The 15,630-nt window shown below is 42.4% G+C and overlaps 1 protein-coding gene across 3 annotated transcripts in view; it reads left to right on the forward strand.

Moving 5' to 3' along the window:
• Positions 1-15,630, forward strand: part of PLA2G4A (phospholipase A2 group IVA) — a 368,660-nt gene that overhangs the window by 232,610 nt on the left and 120,420 nt on the right. Inside the window, exon 1 of one of the 3 annotated variants that reach the window (XM_039484613.1) lies at positions 8,596-8,686. The exons of 1 other annotated variant lie outside the window; for it this stretch is intronic. The gene's annotated coding sequence lies outside the window, so the exon portion shown is untranslated. Of the gene's footprint in view, positions 1-8,595; positions 8,710-15,630 lie in introns of those variants that run through there. One more of the 3 variants, XM_039484614.1, reaches the window with a different exon arrangement.

Below are 15,630 nucleotides of genomic sequence, written 5' to 3' on the forward strand. Positions count from 1 at the left end.
AACTACTTGTAAAGGGGTGGAGGGTCAGCTCATTTCATAGACTGAGGAGAAAGGAAGGTTTGCAAAAGCACTTCTAGGTGAGAGACTGAGGGCCTGATTTTCCAAGCACATACATAAGTGAGCAACTTCCCTTATTCAAATCTCTCATGTGCCAGTTGTGTTTTCACTATATCTTTGGCTTCTTACACACTCCAGGCCCAATCCACGCAAAGAACTAAGGAAACTGTCAGGACTGTCTCTTGTACTTTTAAGTGTCTCCCATGATACATCAGTTAACAGTGGCTACAAATCTTGTAAATAAACATAAGAAGCTATGCTGAGGGAGGTTTATGTCCTTTGTAGATCTATAGCATCTTTCATTCAAATATAGGGCTCTCAGAATGTGCAAGCATAAATGCATAGATGGAAGCTGGGGGTGACTATTGGAAATATGGTCTATAGTCTATCCATCTGCCTATTATCATAGTGCTTTATGTCCACAGAGGACAGGCAGTATCTAGCATCAAAACCATGAAATACCAGGCTGACCACATATTACAGACATTCAATTTCAATTCCAAGAGCCTCAACATTTCTTAACTGCTTGCTTGCCTCTTCTAACTCCATTTCTGGTCTGAATTATATGAGTTATACATAACTATAACAGCTAGAGCCAGGAACGTATTAGCTGTACTAAATTTAGCTGTCTCAGACAATGGGCACCGCTGGCAGTTTGTTTATGGGTCACTGAATCATTTCTCACTTTAAGTAAATAGAAAGAGACTAAAGAGGATGGTATTGTTTGTTGGGAATTCCAAAGTAGGCAAGCTGGCAACTGAGAATCTCAGCGGCTAAACTGCCCTTTCAATAATCAGTGTTTTTCTTATATTTTGATTTATATCTACAAAGTGGTAGGTTGGAGTGGCCCAATGCTTCTATTCTTGTTCTGTTTCTAGCTGCATTGCAAATATGGCACTGGGGGATAAGAGAGGGAGACAATGGAGTAGGGATATCTCATGAAATTACTATTGTTCAGGAGTTTCCGTTGACTTTAGTAGCTGCAGCAGTATTAGTGTTTGCTGCCAAGTGTATAAACTAGGGGCAAATTATGTATTTTTACCTATGGTTGGAAATCATAGTGAGAGTCTCTGAGGTGGAAAGAGGTAGGAATCCAGGCCCACTGCTGCAGAGAGAGGATATATCACATCCCTGCCTACCATGAGCGCCTCTCATTGGTTGGACAGATGGTTGCTGTTCGTCAGAGTCCATGGTGCTCAAAGGAAGCAGTGCACAGAGAAGTGCTCTGATAGTACCCATATGTGGTCATGTCCCTGGCCTATGGCCGTGATCTTGTTATTTTGTAGTACAGTAGTAATCTGAGGCACCACTCAAGATCAGGGCCCTATTGTGTGAAGTAAAAGACAGTCCATTCCCAAAAGTGTTATATCCTTGGGGGCAACAGTTTTAGGAAGAAATCACTGGAGACACAGAGAGCTGTAAACCTTGAAGCAGCCATTTATTGCCACACACAGAACTAACCAACAGCCAGCCAAAACTGGCTGGGCTATCCCCTAATAATCTAACTCAGTTGCCTTAGCAACACAAGATTCTATTACCACAATAACCAAATACACAACAAAAAGCTCTTACAATCTAGCTAAAGACAACACCAAATGTGGGTGTAGCACACAATAGAAGGGATTGAAGGAGGGAGTCAAATGTAACAGCACTAGGAACATGTGGTTGTGTAAGACTAGCTCCATTCTTCATTTGAAGGTTTCACCAGACCTGCTGCACCTCAGGCTCTTCTGTTTGTGATTTTTCTGGCTCTCAGGGCTGCATCCATAATCTCATGCCATTCAGTGTGTCTATGTCTGTCAGTTCATCAAGTGCCATGGCTGACATGGCCACAATCATGAAAAAGCCATCAAACAGATGGGAGGAAGAATAGAAAAAGATGGGTTTTTCCAAGACAGACTGCTAGGAAAAGGGCAGTTTTTGAATACTGGAGTCCCACTTCTCCCAGAATTCAGAAAAATCCTAATGGGTTCTGCAGGAAGCAGCGGCCAGCACATCCCTCGGCTCATACTGCTTCTCGCAGCCCCCATTGTCTTGGAATGGTGAACCGTGGCCAGTGGGAGCTGCGATCAGCTGAACCTGCGGATGCTGCAGGTAAACAAGCCGTCCCAGCCCAACTGCACTAGATCATGTCCTTCATTCAAAACAAAACCCCTAAATGATAGATGTCTATTTTTTAAATGGTGAGAAAAGCCATATGTATGCGAGAGAGAGATTGGGAAAGGGGGAAGTAGCCAACAGGAAATGTCAGGCTTTTCAATTTTCCTTTGTTGGAGGAGGTGACTGACACACTGGCTGAGAGGAACAAGCTGGAAACTAGAACTCTGAGGCACAAGCAAGAAGCAAAATTTAGGCCCTGAAGGTAGTACTGTAAATTAAGCACATATGTAACTTTGAGCATGAGAGTCAATTCCTTATATACTTGCTAAGGCTGTTCTGGGCCTCCCTTGGTAGATACAGCCTCCTTCAGGGATGATACCCCTCCTTCAGGGCCCCTGGCATGAGGGATGTTGCCAGGGAGCAAGGGGTCTCTTGGTTTGGCAACACGTGCAACTTGTTCAAACCAGAGAATCTGGGCCACATTAAAAATCAAACAAACAAAAAACACCCCCAAAACAAACACAAAATCCAGGGCTCCTAAGGAAGAAGGCAATGCCTATAGATGATAAAGAGATAAAGAACCTCCTGAGACCTCTGCACACCCCCAAACTTTTTATCCCATTCCAGCCTCCCATCTCCCACTTTAATCTTCCCATCATCAAACCCAGCAATCCACCCCACCCTTGGAAAGCCGAGGAAAAGAGAAAAAGCATGTCATGAAATTGAGTTCTGGGCTGCCACACTCAGGAGAGAAAAAAAGTTCCAAACCAAAGTGGGGCTGGAAGCTGGTGCTCCTCAGATGACCGTCAATGAGTTGGTAATACATAAAGAGACCCAATCTTTCACATAACCAGCAATACAAATCATTTAGGGCTTTACAGGTCAAAACAAAACACTCAGAAATCAACCTGTAACCAGCATCCCCCTTTCTGTAAGAAATGGTACTTAACAAACAGTCTGACTCATTATGAATCCGCTGCATCTTCTGATGGATCTGAAGGTTTGATACCAAGAAGAGTAATTGCAGGCGATTAAGATAGGGATAACCCTGGTGATGTCTGCATCCCAAAGTAAGAAATGCAACGTGTTCTGCCAAGTGCAGATGATAAGAGGTGCTTTTGACAACTGCTGCTACTTGGGAATGTGGCTGGAGGTGGGGATTTAACTGGACCGCTGTAGGCTATGCAATTTATATCCAAATAGTGTGTGGGCCTCAGTAGAGGTGATTCTAAAGAGGTGCAGTGTTGGGTTTGTGTCTGTTTTTTATTCTGTATGATCTATAAAAAGGACTGAAAGGGTTTGGTTTTTTTGTTCTGATGCTTTTTTCCTGGAAAAAGAGCTGTATTTTTACCTTGGGAATATCAGGTCTGTCAAGTCTTGTTTCCTCATGGAGACCAGAGATTTAGATTAGGAGCTTGGTCAACCCTTAACTGAATGGCTCTGTGTGTGCGTGTGTTAAAGATTGAAACACAAAGAGTGCTCTTCTCTCCCATCTCTTTGTTAGACATTTGTGTTAAAGAAGAGAAACCAAACCCAAAGGCCTCTAAACAATCTGAAATGTATCCCTTCCTCACACAATCAGGTTCCTTTCCTTGGATAAGCAGTTAGATGTCCTGACTTTTCCAGTGGTCCATTCCGGATATTTGGAGCCTTAAAGTGAGACATTTAAGTGACCTGTGTTATGTTTAGCAGCTCCTCATAGTCCTCCCCACTAGCAGGACTGCTGCTGCAGGCTCTGGGAGGCCATTCTTCTCAGCTCTCAGAGAGAGCAACTACAATAGTACAGCCAGTATCATCACCAAAGTTTGTGCCTGCTGGGACAATTTCCATCTTTGTCAATACTGTCACCTCACCTCCATGGCTAAAAGCATGAGTCTCTATGGCTTGAACTAAAAGAGCTAAGCTCCCAAACCAGGAGCTGTAACAGCCCCATATCCTCTATGTGGATTGGGCACAAAACAGGACACACAGCATATACCGTCCATTGGGTTATACTGGCACCACCAGTTAACCTACAGGAAGTAGCACCCAGCCATCAGCACTGGCATCACTAGGTGGCAGTAGTGGGGATCAGCTGGTGGCAGCATGAGCTTAGGAGGCAAGGAGTGTGGGGAATGAGCTCTGTACTGGGGTATGGGGGTATAATGGGCGTCCTTTGTCATTTTGATAGTCTGGTCACTTTAGCTTGCTGTTTATCCTGACCTAAATCTATTGGCTCTTCAGTCTTGTAGGAGAAGTAAGGCAGAAAAGACCTGACATTTCGAATACATTAAAAAGAAAAAACATTAATAACAGAAATAAAACCCTCTCAGACTTTTCGTGCATCACAAATCAGCAAAGACAGGTGACAACTGATATTTCCCCCCTACTTAGATGCAGCACTTTAGAGAAGGGCTGGGTTATTCCTGTGGGGGGACCAAGATCTGGGCATTGTGGCTGAAAACCAGGACAGGCAGCACTGGTGAATCCTAAGAACTACCTTGTTTATTGATTTATAACTTTGTTTTGGGGTTTACTGACTATAAAGCTGCATGGAAGAAATATAGCCAGAAATGGTACTAAGTTTGTGTTCTGAGTAAATCTGAATCCCCAGACAGGGTGTTGTGTGTAGACTGCTGAGTTCTCTGTTTCTGTCTCTGCCTGGCTCTTAGCTCTGCCATGTCAATCTTAGGCCAGGTCTACATTACAGGCCTATATCAGTATAACAACATCACCCAGAGGTATGAAAAATCCATAGTGACATATTTATACTCACCTAACCCCTTGTGTAGACAGTGCTATGCTGCCGGCATAGCAGCATCTTCACTAAAGAGCTGCAGCACTGTCCATGAAGACAAGCTTTTAGGCACAGATCGGGGGGGGGGGGAGTAGACCCACTCAAGAGCAACCCCATCAAACACCATCTCCCCTGTGTTATTGAAGGAGCTCACCAGCCAAAACCACCATCACCTGCAGCCAAAAATTACATAGAAGGAGGCAAAGGGACCCAAACCATACCTGGTGCTGGAGCTGTCCTGCTGCAATTTTCTTTATAATATCCCTCAAGGATGGGAAGATAGGACATGGGGCAATGAACAGAGAGGCCATCCATGTCAAGTGACTGTTTCTGAGTGAAGGCCTAAGATGTGTTCTTTAAAGAGAAGCTATTATACCTTTCCCTTCTTCAAGGAGCACGAACAATCATTTAATCCTACAGGCTGTCACCCTCCAGGAGGGACATAAAGCTAATTCAAAGGTAGCTGCCCAAGTTCCCTTGCACCGCTATCATATCACAGACACCTGGGGATATGCGAGACTGGGGAAAACTTGGTTGTGACAGGGAGGTGGTGGCTAATTTACTGCATGTTGTTTAATAATGTTGTTGCTAATTTTGTACGTTTCTGTGCACCTCAGATGGAGACTGTGGGTGCATTTTTTTATTTTTGGCTTATGAAAATGTACCCTTCAGTTTCCTGTGCTTAGTGGGGTCATATTTTTTATTCACCAATACTAAGACCCTCTTTTTGTTATCCTCACCCCTTTGGGACCAGGTTTTCAAAGGAGTTCAGCTCTTATTTAGGCATCTAAATAAGGGCCAGCAGCTCCCATATCAAAGTCTTGGCTCGATTTTTGAAAAAGCTCAACATCCACCAGGGTGAACACTCTTAAAAGCCTGGCTCTTTGTTTTGGTGCCTAAATAGGAGCTGAGCTCTTGAGAATCTGGCCTCAGTTGTGGGTGTTTAGCCCATCTGAAAACTCTGAGGGCTAGAAATGATGCCTGTAGAGGCACTACTATACCACCTGGGAGTGCTCCAGACAATACGAGGTTTTGAGGGCCGTGATACTGCAAAAATAAAAATATTTTTAACACCTCCTTAAAGATATAACTATGACCTGAATTATAAACCAAGTAGGGAGCCAGTGGAGTTATAGGAGATTGGGTGCTGTGGTTTACTTAATAAGACCCCATTGTAATGCATACATGCCAAGGGAAAGCTGACAATGGGAAACTGACTGTGTAAAACAGTAATAATTTTCATATGTAAATAAGCATAGGAGCTTTGTGTTTGCTTCGAAACTCGAGCTTTAAGCAAATACTCCTTTTTGAAAGTAATAAATGCTCTAGTGTAGTATCTCAAAAAATCCAGAGACTTTCCTGTTATCTGATCACATCTCCTTATTTGTCTCTCTTTAATTTGGCCACATGGATAAAAGACATCACATAAATGTCACTTCATTTAATGTGACTGATTTCAAGAGCTGTCTTTTCCAATTGTGTTGCCGGTAGCCATGAGAGTCTGGAGGCAGTCCTCAAAGTCTGAGAAATCTTGTGAGTGCTTGATCCAAGGCCAAAGCCTGTGGCTAGGCTGTGGGCCAGAAAATTTAGGTCCCTGCATGAACACTGGCAAACAGTGAAATACTTAAGGATGCTGTGTGAATTTGGAGAAACTTATACTGAAAATTGAAGGGACATTGCCCATAGGTGCTTATGTTGCTTACCTGTTCTTGAAAACTATACTGTAAATTACTAAAAATTTCACTCTTTGGGGGCAAGGGCCATTTTTGTTTTGTTTGTACAGTGCCTAGCACAATGGGGTCCTGGTCCATGACTAGGGCTGATAGGTGCTACGGTAATACAAATAATAATAAAAATAGGATACTTATTTTGAAATGTGTCCCCACACAGACTTGCCACAAAGTAACAAAAGGTCTGATTTAAAACAAATTAGTTATTTTAATGCAAGTTTATGTGTAAATAAGATCCCTGTGCTATGCAATTCCAATCTATTGTAGTCCTAGGGTAGCTGTCATTGTGGTATCTTAGCAGTTACTAAATTCTCACCCTAACATTACATCCTCTTGTGGAAAAGTCATACTAATATTTGATAGACAATTGTGTCCCTGATAAAGAATTCCATAGGTCAGCTTTAAAACAAACAACCACCAAAACAAAAAACCAAACAAACCTTCAACAAGCCTGCAGAGAAATTGTTTTCTAGTAAATTCTCTAAGGTTTTAAAAATAACATTTGCACAGAAACTCTTGTTTTCCTTGAGTTCTACAGAATAATTATTTAATATAGATCAGGGGTGGGCAAACTTTTTGGGCCGAGGGCCATATCTGGGTGGGGAAATTGTGTGCAGGGTAGGAAGTTGGGGTGTGGGAGGGAGTGCAGGGTGTGTGTGGGGGTGTGGTGTGCAGGAAGGGGCTCAGGGCAAGGGATTGGGGCAGAGGAGGGGTGCTGGGTGTATGAGGGGCTCAGGGCAGGGAGTTGGGGTGCAGGAGGGGGCTCAGGGCAGGGGTGCGGGAGAGGTGTGGACTGTGGGAGGGGGCTCAGGACAGCGGGTTGGAGTGCAGGAGGGGTGTGGGGTGTGGCAGGGGGCTCAGGGCAGGGGGTTGGAGTGCAGGAGGGGTGTGGGGTGTGGCAGGGGGCTCAGGGCAGGGGGTTGGGGTGCAGGGTGCAGCAGGGAGCTCAGGGCAGGGGTTGGGGTGCAGGAGGGTGTGGGGTGTACGAGGTGGATCAGGGCAGGGAGTTGGGGTGCAGGAGGGGTTCGGGCTCTGGCCTGGCGCTGCTTACCTAAAGCGGCTCTGGGGTGGCAGCGGCGCGCACCGGGGCCAGGGCAGGCTCCCTCCCTGTCTGGCCTGGCCCCACGCCACACTGCTCCAGGAAGCGCTGCGGCCCTGGGGGTGAGGGCAGGTTCTGCATGCGCTATTCTTGCCACGCCTCCAGGTACCTCCCCAAAAGCTCCCATTGGCCACGGTTCCCCATTCCCGGCCAATGGGAGTTGTGGGTGGCGGTGCCTGGAGGCAAGGGCAATGCACGGAGCCCTTTGCCCCTCAACCCGGAGAACACAGGGACTCCGTGCTGGCCGCTTCTGTGTGGTGCAGGGCCCACAGTGCCACAGGGGGCAAGTCCTGCGGGCCAGATCCAAAGCCCTGATGGGCCGGATCCAGCCCACGGGCCGTAGTTTGCCCACCCATGATGTAGATGATCTATAAAGATGAACAGTGTTGTGAATGAGTATCTGCAAATTATCACTTGCAAATACTCTTTCCATAAGAAATGAGGCAATATCACCAGAGTTTGAGGCACTCCTTTTGTATTTGACATCATTTCCTTAAGACTGTCTCACCTCAGATCATGCCCATCAATCACCAAAGGTTTTTTTAGCTGTTTACATATGTATATTAAGAAATTAACACTTGATAATTGTTAAATGTGATAACTCTAATGTCATACTGTTGATCACTAAAATTTGTCCTGGTGCTGAGATATGTCTATGACTCTCTGTGCTTTCACCCCTTGCATTTTTTCTCCATGCAAAGTATCAAACAATGTTCATCAATATTACTCCAAAGTGCTCTTTGCTTACTTACACCTCAGTACCACCTTAAGACAGAGACAGCTGTAATAGATCAGCTGACACTTCAGCTCCACCCATTTATTACGAATGAAAACTTCTCTATCCAAGCAATGAAAAAAAGGATCCTGCCTAGAAAGCAAGAGGGATGTACAAGCCCAGAGGGGTCTGACGGTAGCATTGCAACTGTAAGCAATACAACTAATTCTTGGTCTGTTTTTTTTTTAATTTTGTTTTAAACTGCTACTTATTTTGTCAGCTTAGCCAGAGGGGGGAGTTAACAGATGTGATGGATCGTTTTTATATAGTTTTAAAGTGTACTTGTTACAACTTGAAACGAGGAAGCAGTACAAGCGATTTTTAATACTAAAAATACTTGTTTTGGCATATTAAAACAAAACTGAACCCAGAAAGGAGTGTGTCAGATCATGAGCATGAAGGAAAATTTTTAAAACATGGGGATACTTTAATGTGTTGCCACGTGATCATGTAATCCAGTGGGTTGCTGATCCCACAATTCCTAATCCTTCAGGCTAGGAATAGTCACCTTATCAGAGAAATTTTCTTTCCTATAGTTTGTAGCAGGATGGCTTTATTTTCTTTCTCCTTGCAAATCTTTTATAGGGACCAATTCCAAGAGCAACTACACTATCAGAGAAGGAAACCTAAACTGTGAAAGTTACTGCCGTGCTTTTGAGCCAGGGTGAAAGGTTAAATGTGTATTGATGGAGGAGGCACTAACAATTATTTGTAAATATAGATTTATTTATGTTCATAAAATCTCATCCTATATGTACAGCCTGTGGGGTATCAGTCCCTAAATTGACATGTCTAACACTAACAAGTGCTGGAAAACAAATCACAATGTCTAAACTTTGTGCATGGGGCTGAGTGATTGCTTTGTGGACCTGGGAAAGATGGCAAAAAAAAATAAATCAAAATATATAGAGTGATTTGGGAGCATTTAGAATTGTTCATAGTTGCAGACATTTAGGAACACCCTCTCCACACCTACTTCCCTCCCCATTTTTTCTGTGCGTTCCATTCTGCACTGTTTATCTGTGACCCTGACATATTGTGTACCAAACTTGGTTTATTGCTGCTTCTACCTCTCGATAAAACTACTGGTGACCTACAAAAAATGTATATTCTAGGCCAGGCGTTCTCAAACTGGGAGTCATGACCATTCAGGGGGTCACAAGGTTATTATGTGGGGGGTTGCGAGCCATCAGCCTCCACCCTCAAACCCCACTTCTCCTCCATCATTTATGATAGTGTTTAATATTAAGAATGTGTTTTTAATTTATAAGGGGAGGTTGCACTCAGAGACTTGCTGTGTGAAAGGGGTCACCAATGCAAAAGTTTGAGAACCACTATTTTAGGCCATTGTAATGGACCTTTTGATCTCTTACACTGCTATGGATAAAATACTTTAATATTTTACTTTAATCAGAAAAAGAGAGGCATTACTACTTAAGTAAAATTGAGTTTTAACAATGGGAAGGAAAAGGTGAATAATTCTGGAAGGACATTTACTGTTCTCTTTGGTTTTATCTACAGGGGGAGTTTATTCCAAAATAGCTATTCTTGATCAACTCCCTGTTTGGATGCTCTTATTCTGGAATCAGAGTGCCTTATTCTGAAATATCTTAATTTGGAATAAATTTGGAATAAAGCACTTTTATTCCAGAATAAGAGTGTCCACACAGGGCACTGATCAGGAATATTTAATGCACTTTAAATTCACACCCTATCTTAATCTAGATTAATTTCTCTGTGTAGACAAATCCTTATACTCTAGAGTGGTAATCTGTTTTGAGATAGAGAGCGCTTATACAATAAATTTAAATGAAAATGGCATAAATACACAACAATCCTATCAGCAAATCAAAGCAGAAAGCTCTAAGAATGTTAAATAAACTCTCCTGTCCACCATAAAATGTCAAGCCCCGGGGACACAGACTTGTCTGTCAAGGTTGGCCTTGTAGGTCAAAGATGGCTAGATCCGCTCTATCAGAGAATTATGACTTCACCATTTCTGTGTTCTCTTTTAGGTTTGCTGTAAATTGTTCCCTCCAGCTTACTAACAGTTAAATAATGATTAATGAAACAACCCATTGTGAAATATATAGAGACGTAATGTGCTAAATGGTTAAGCAATAGTTTTCAAACTTCCTGTGGTGGACCTGTTTTCTCTGTGTGCACGTATGTATGTATATGTGTGTGTGTACACATACACACAGATATAAAAATCTACTAATGTTACTATTGCTGTTGATTTATAATGGTCATCTGTTGATGCACATTAGAGCAGAGGGCACAAAACTGTATCCATTTTGCTTCCCTATTTTTCAGATGGTTGTATATTCCTCAATATTTCACTTGTTAGGGGTGCATGGTTATAAATGTCAAAAGTTGCCTTATATGTCTGAAAAGTTTTGAGTGAAATCCCTTCAGCTGTTTGAGCTCTGAGAGTGTGAACCCCTTCCTGCACACTTTTTCTATTTACTAGTAATTAATAATTCTAACCATAGACTGGGCTAGTGCATTAAAAAACAACAACAAAAGACTGGGATCTGAAACTTGCTATGGGCTTAGTCCTCACTGAGGACCAGGCTATTTCAGACAAGGCTTCCATCTCTGCAATGGCAGGGGCCCCCCTAGAATATTTTTGGGGCAGTGGGGTTTGCTTCACCAAGGACAGAGAGGCTGTTCATCAGTGTCGATGATCCAGTGTTGATTGGTGTGAGGAGTCAACCTCTTTGTACTGATGAAGGAATCTATGGAGAATAAGCTGGGCCCATTAGGGGCTTGTGTGCGCCTAGTTTCTTTCCCCCAATTTTAGGCTTAATCTTTATTCTCCCCATGTGGGATTTAGAGAGGAGATTTTCAGACAAAAATGATAGTTTGGTGTGCAACTGTCATTTTTGTTTCTAAAAATCTCCCTACCACAACCTCTTTCATCTGGCATGGTATAGCTATTTGAGGTAGGTTGAAGGGAGAAGGACCTACACTGGCTGTTGGCCCTTACAAACTGGCCCCCAATTGAATAGCTTCATAGGAGCCCCATACTTTTTTGAACAAGCCCCGAGTGAGGTTTAGGTCCTATGTTTGGTTTTGTGAGGTGGGAGTGGAAGGTTTTAATTAGTCAGGAAAACTTTAAAATTGTGCTGTTTTCTTATTAAGTTCATACATACTTGTTGAAAGATACTGACAGCACATGCTTTTGTGTCAATGATTCCTGATCAAATGTGCAGAGTTTGCAAGTGGAAAGTGTCTTTTCTAACAGCCAACACTGCAGACTCAACCTGGAATCTGAAAGTCAATGCTAGTTTTTCTTTTCTTGAGCATGCTTGGCACTCTATTGTATCATTGGCTATTCTGTAATAACTCCCCCTGCAGGCATTCTGTTCTGAAATACAAGCAATTTTATTCTTGAATAATTACTTGTCTTCAAAAGTGGAGTAAATATTCCAGGATAAAGTCTATTTTTGTTCAGGATATTTTGACCACGTGGGGAGTTATTCTGGAATAGCTATAGTTGAAGAGTTATTCTGCTGCAGCTATGCTGGTCAATTGTCCTGTGTAGACAAACTCTCAAAAAGACACACTACTGTCTGCCTGTGGCAGGTGCGTACATTGGGGGCTGGGTATGAGGTGGCATAGGGCCTGTCTACCAGCCCTGAAGCTTCTGGGGAACACCCCTGTACAGTCCCCAAAGGCCAATGAGCAGGCTTTGTCGAACCTTCATGGAGAGTATGTCCCCTGTGCTACCTCCCCAGCAGTGCTGGAGTGTGAAAGATCTGTTACAATGTGGTGGTGAGTTTCCAGCTGTATATAATTTTGGGGAAAGTCTAAATGCCCTGGCCTGAGTAAATCTGAATTGACTTCACTATGTTCAGGCTGTGTGGCAACCGTTCACATATACATTCACATTGGAAAAGGAGAGGGACAAACAGAAGGAGAAGGAGGTGTGTGTGGTAACAGTATCAAGGGAGCCAAGACAAACTTCCACATCAGACAGACAGGAAGGTCCATATTCCAATGGTACCTCCAAAAGATAATTGAATTGCAAAAATATAGGTGCTTACCAGTCCACATATGATTTAAGCACTAAAATAATTGCAGTTTTTGGGGTCCCCTGTATTATTTATTCCCCATGAATTTATTTATTTCCAGTGCCACAGTTCAGTGAGGCACATAAGCACATGCCTAACTTCAAGCTCGTGAGCAGTGCCATTGAAGCCAATGGGGCTACTCATGTATTTAAAGTTAGACATGGCCTTATGTGTCTTGCTGAATTGGACCCCAGTTGTTTTACTCTGTAACATCTCCTTTCAGGGTGACTAGGGGTCTAGTTTGAAAGCCCTTTGAAGTCAATGGAAAGACTCCCATTGATTTCAATAGGCGTTGAATGACACCTTGCCTTTATAGGTGTTTATAGCTGTGGCCTGCTAAGTTCTAGTCCCTTTCCTGCTTGTAGGTATTACAGCTGGTAACTAAATTGTCTATTCTGTATGAAATGATGTAGCCTCTGTTTTGTTGCATAGATTCCATTTACTACTTCAAATACATATAATAAATTCTACACTGAAATACACGTTAACTGTAATGGAGACGACAGAGTTGTATGTCAGCCAGCAATCTGATTCAGTGTTTTAAGTGATGGCGAGTGCTAACTAGTTCAGAAACCCCCACCCCCCATTTTCTAGTGGAAACACAGTAATTCCCTAAGTTCCCAAACTGGAAAGGTTTGCTAATTTCTTGGAGGCAAAACATGAAATGTGTTGTGTAGTTTTTAACGAGACCCATTCGTTTATTTCCAGTTACATGTCAGTGTTGGACTTATTTCCACATTTTTGTACTTAAAATAGAATTCTTCCAAAATAGAGATGCCTCAAAGGATGGGCTTGTTTTGTCTGGAAGAATCATTTTTAATAAACATAAAGGCTCAGAGGTCCCCAAAATCTGAAACAATTGTTTTGCAGGCAAGTATGTAATCTTACCTGATATTTGTTGCATTTCTCAGCATTTTTCTTACAACTGTTTCTGATTACCAAAAATATTAATCTGGTAGCAATATAAAGATGAAGAATGTGACACCACATTAATCTCCATGACAACAGACAGTGATGTCACAAACACACTGTGAATTCCCCACAAAGTCAAACAGAAGGATAAACAGGGACCATAACCAAACAAAGTAAGTGGAATCAGAGAACACACACAAAAGACAGGCCCACTGAACTAAATTATGTACAAAGGATCCCTCTTGTCACATTTGTTTTACATACAAGTAGCCATTTCCATTAGGGTACTTTGCACTTATAGAATCTTTCAAATTAGGATCTCAAAGCACTTTATAAACAAGCCTCATAACACCTACTAGTAGTCAAGTATTACTATAGCCACCAATAAATCAGGTAAACCAAGGCACAGAGAGGTGAATTAACTTGAGGTCATTGATTGGTTTGGGAATGGAACCCAGGGACTCACTTAATTCTTGCTAACTATTAGACAAAGGATCTCTGTTATCTAGTAAGGGGTAAAAAGACAAGGTACCTCAATGTAATCAGTTGCTTGTGGGTAGAATATCGCAGATAAGTGTTCTGTGGACTGTGAAAGTCAATATAATTAGTACAATTAACATAAAAGTTTGGGGCATGTGACATACCAGGTTGAAAACCATTGAGTTTGAAGTCCTCTATTTATCAAAAGAATGGATGTAGCAAAGGTCCAATGGTTTCTTCCATGGTGCCTCATCAATTACCCATACTTGAAGGAACTATTGCTGTGTATTAAATGGTTGGTCAGGCTCCATAGCCTATCCCTAATCTACACAGAATTTTGTCTTTCTGCTGAGACTACTAAACTATTGGCACTTATGGTGATGACTTTGGACCCTTTTGGCATTTTCACCAGGAAATGGGTGGAGAGCTCAGAGTTAATTTAACATAGGCTTCTGACCAAAGGTCTCTGAAAATGTGTCTATTGATGTGCATTCTCTTCTCTAGCAGAGGCTAGCGCTGATAGTGGCAAATGACAAGGAGAGAACAATGAAGTAAAATACATCTTTCTACCTGCCTGTTACACTTCTGCAGTGTTATTTTGTGAATAGTCTATTTATTAAAATGTTTGCCTTACAATTCTAAAAGCACAACGTTTAGCAAAAGAAAAAAATACATGTTGCATGGTAACATCCCCAGCCATGGCATACATCAGCTCCTTGTTAGCATAAAACTTGCTACGTAATATATTTGCAAAGTGCAGCCTCCATTTAACTTTTTTTTATGTCCTCTACCACCTAACATTAACCTAATGTAAATCTGTCTATATGAAGTATGTATGCAGCTGGTCCCAGGATATTAGAGGGACAAGGTGGGGGCAATAGAAGAATTGTCCACATGGCTTCATCCAAAGCCCACTGAAGTCAGAGAGTCTTTCCACTGATTTCAGTGAGCTTGGGATCAGGCTCATGGGCAGCTGTTACACAGAGACATAAAAACATTGTATGGCTTATGGCACTGATTTACATAGGATATCGATGAAACCAGGACTTTGAACCTGATTTGCAATTGTTTGGATCCCTATGTAAAATCAGTTGCTGTTGCTTAGCAATTTACTTCTATGTGGTCCTAGTAGAACTGAGAATATTTTGTTGGAAAGGATGGCTTCTTATCTGAAACCTTTTTAATTTAACTATCTCATTCTGCCCTGGTGTTTTAACCCTGCATGTTTCCTGGCAGCATATCTGAAATGGGGTTGTAGACAAGAGTTAAGCCATGTCTACACTAGAGACCTTATAGCGGCATGACTATACTGATGCAGTTACGCTGCTGTAAGACCTCCTGCATTGCTGCTCTGCACCAATGGGAGAGTTCTCTCCCATTGGCACAATTAAACCACCCGCAACAAGTGGCGGTAGCTATGTTGGCAGGAGAGCATCTCCTGCCAACATAGTCCTGTCCACACTGGTGCTTCTGTCAGTGTAACTTATGTTGCTCTGAGGGGTGTGTTTTCACAAATTATACTGACAAAAGGGCTAGTGTAGACACAGCCTTAGTTATGAACCATTTATGGCTTTTGAGGCGTTTGCCGTGTTAGAGTTCTATAAATTGTCGGCATCTGCATA

Source organism: Mauremys reevesii, linkage group 8, assembly GCF_016161935.1.
Source record: "Mauremys reevesii isolate NIE-2019 linkage group 8, ASM1616193v1, whole genome shotgun sequence".
Taxonomy (NCBI): Eukaryota; Metazoa; Chordata; order Testudines; family Geoemydidae; genus Mauremys; species Mauremys reevesii.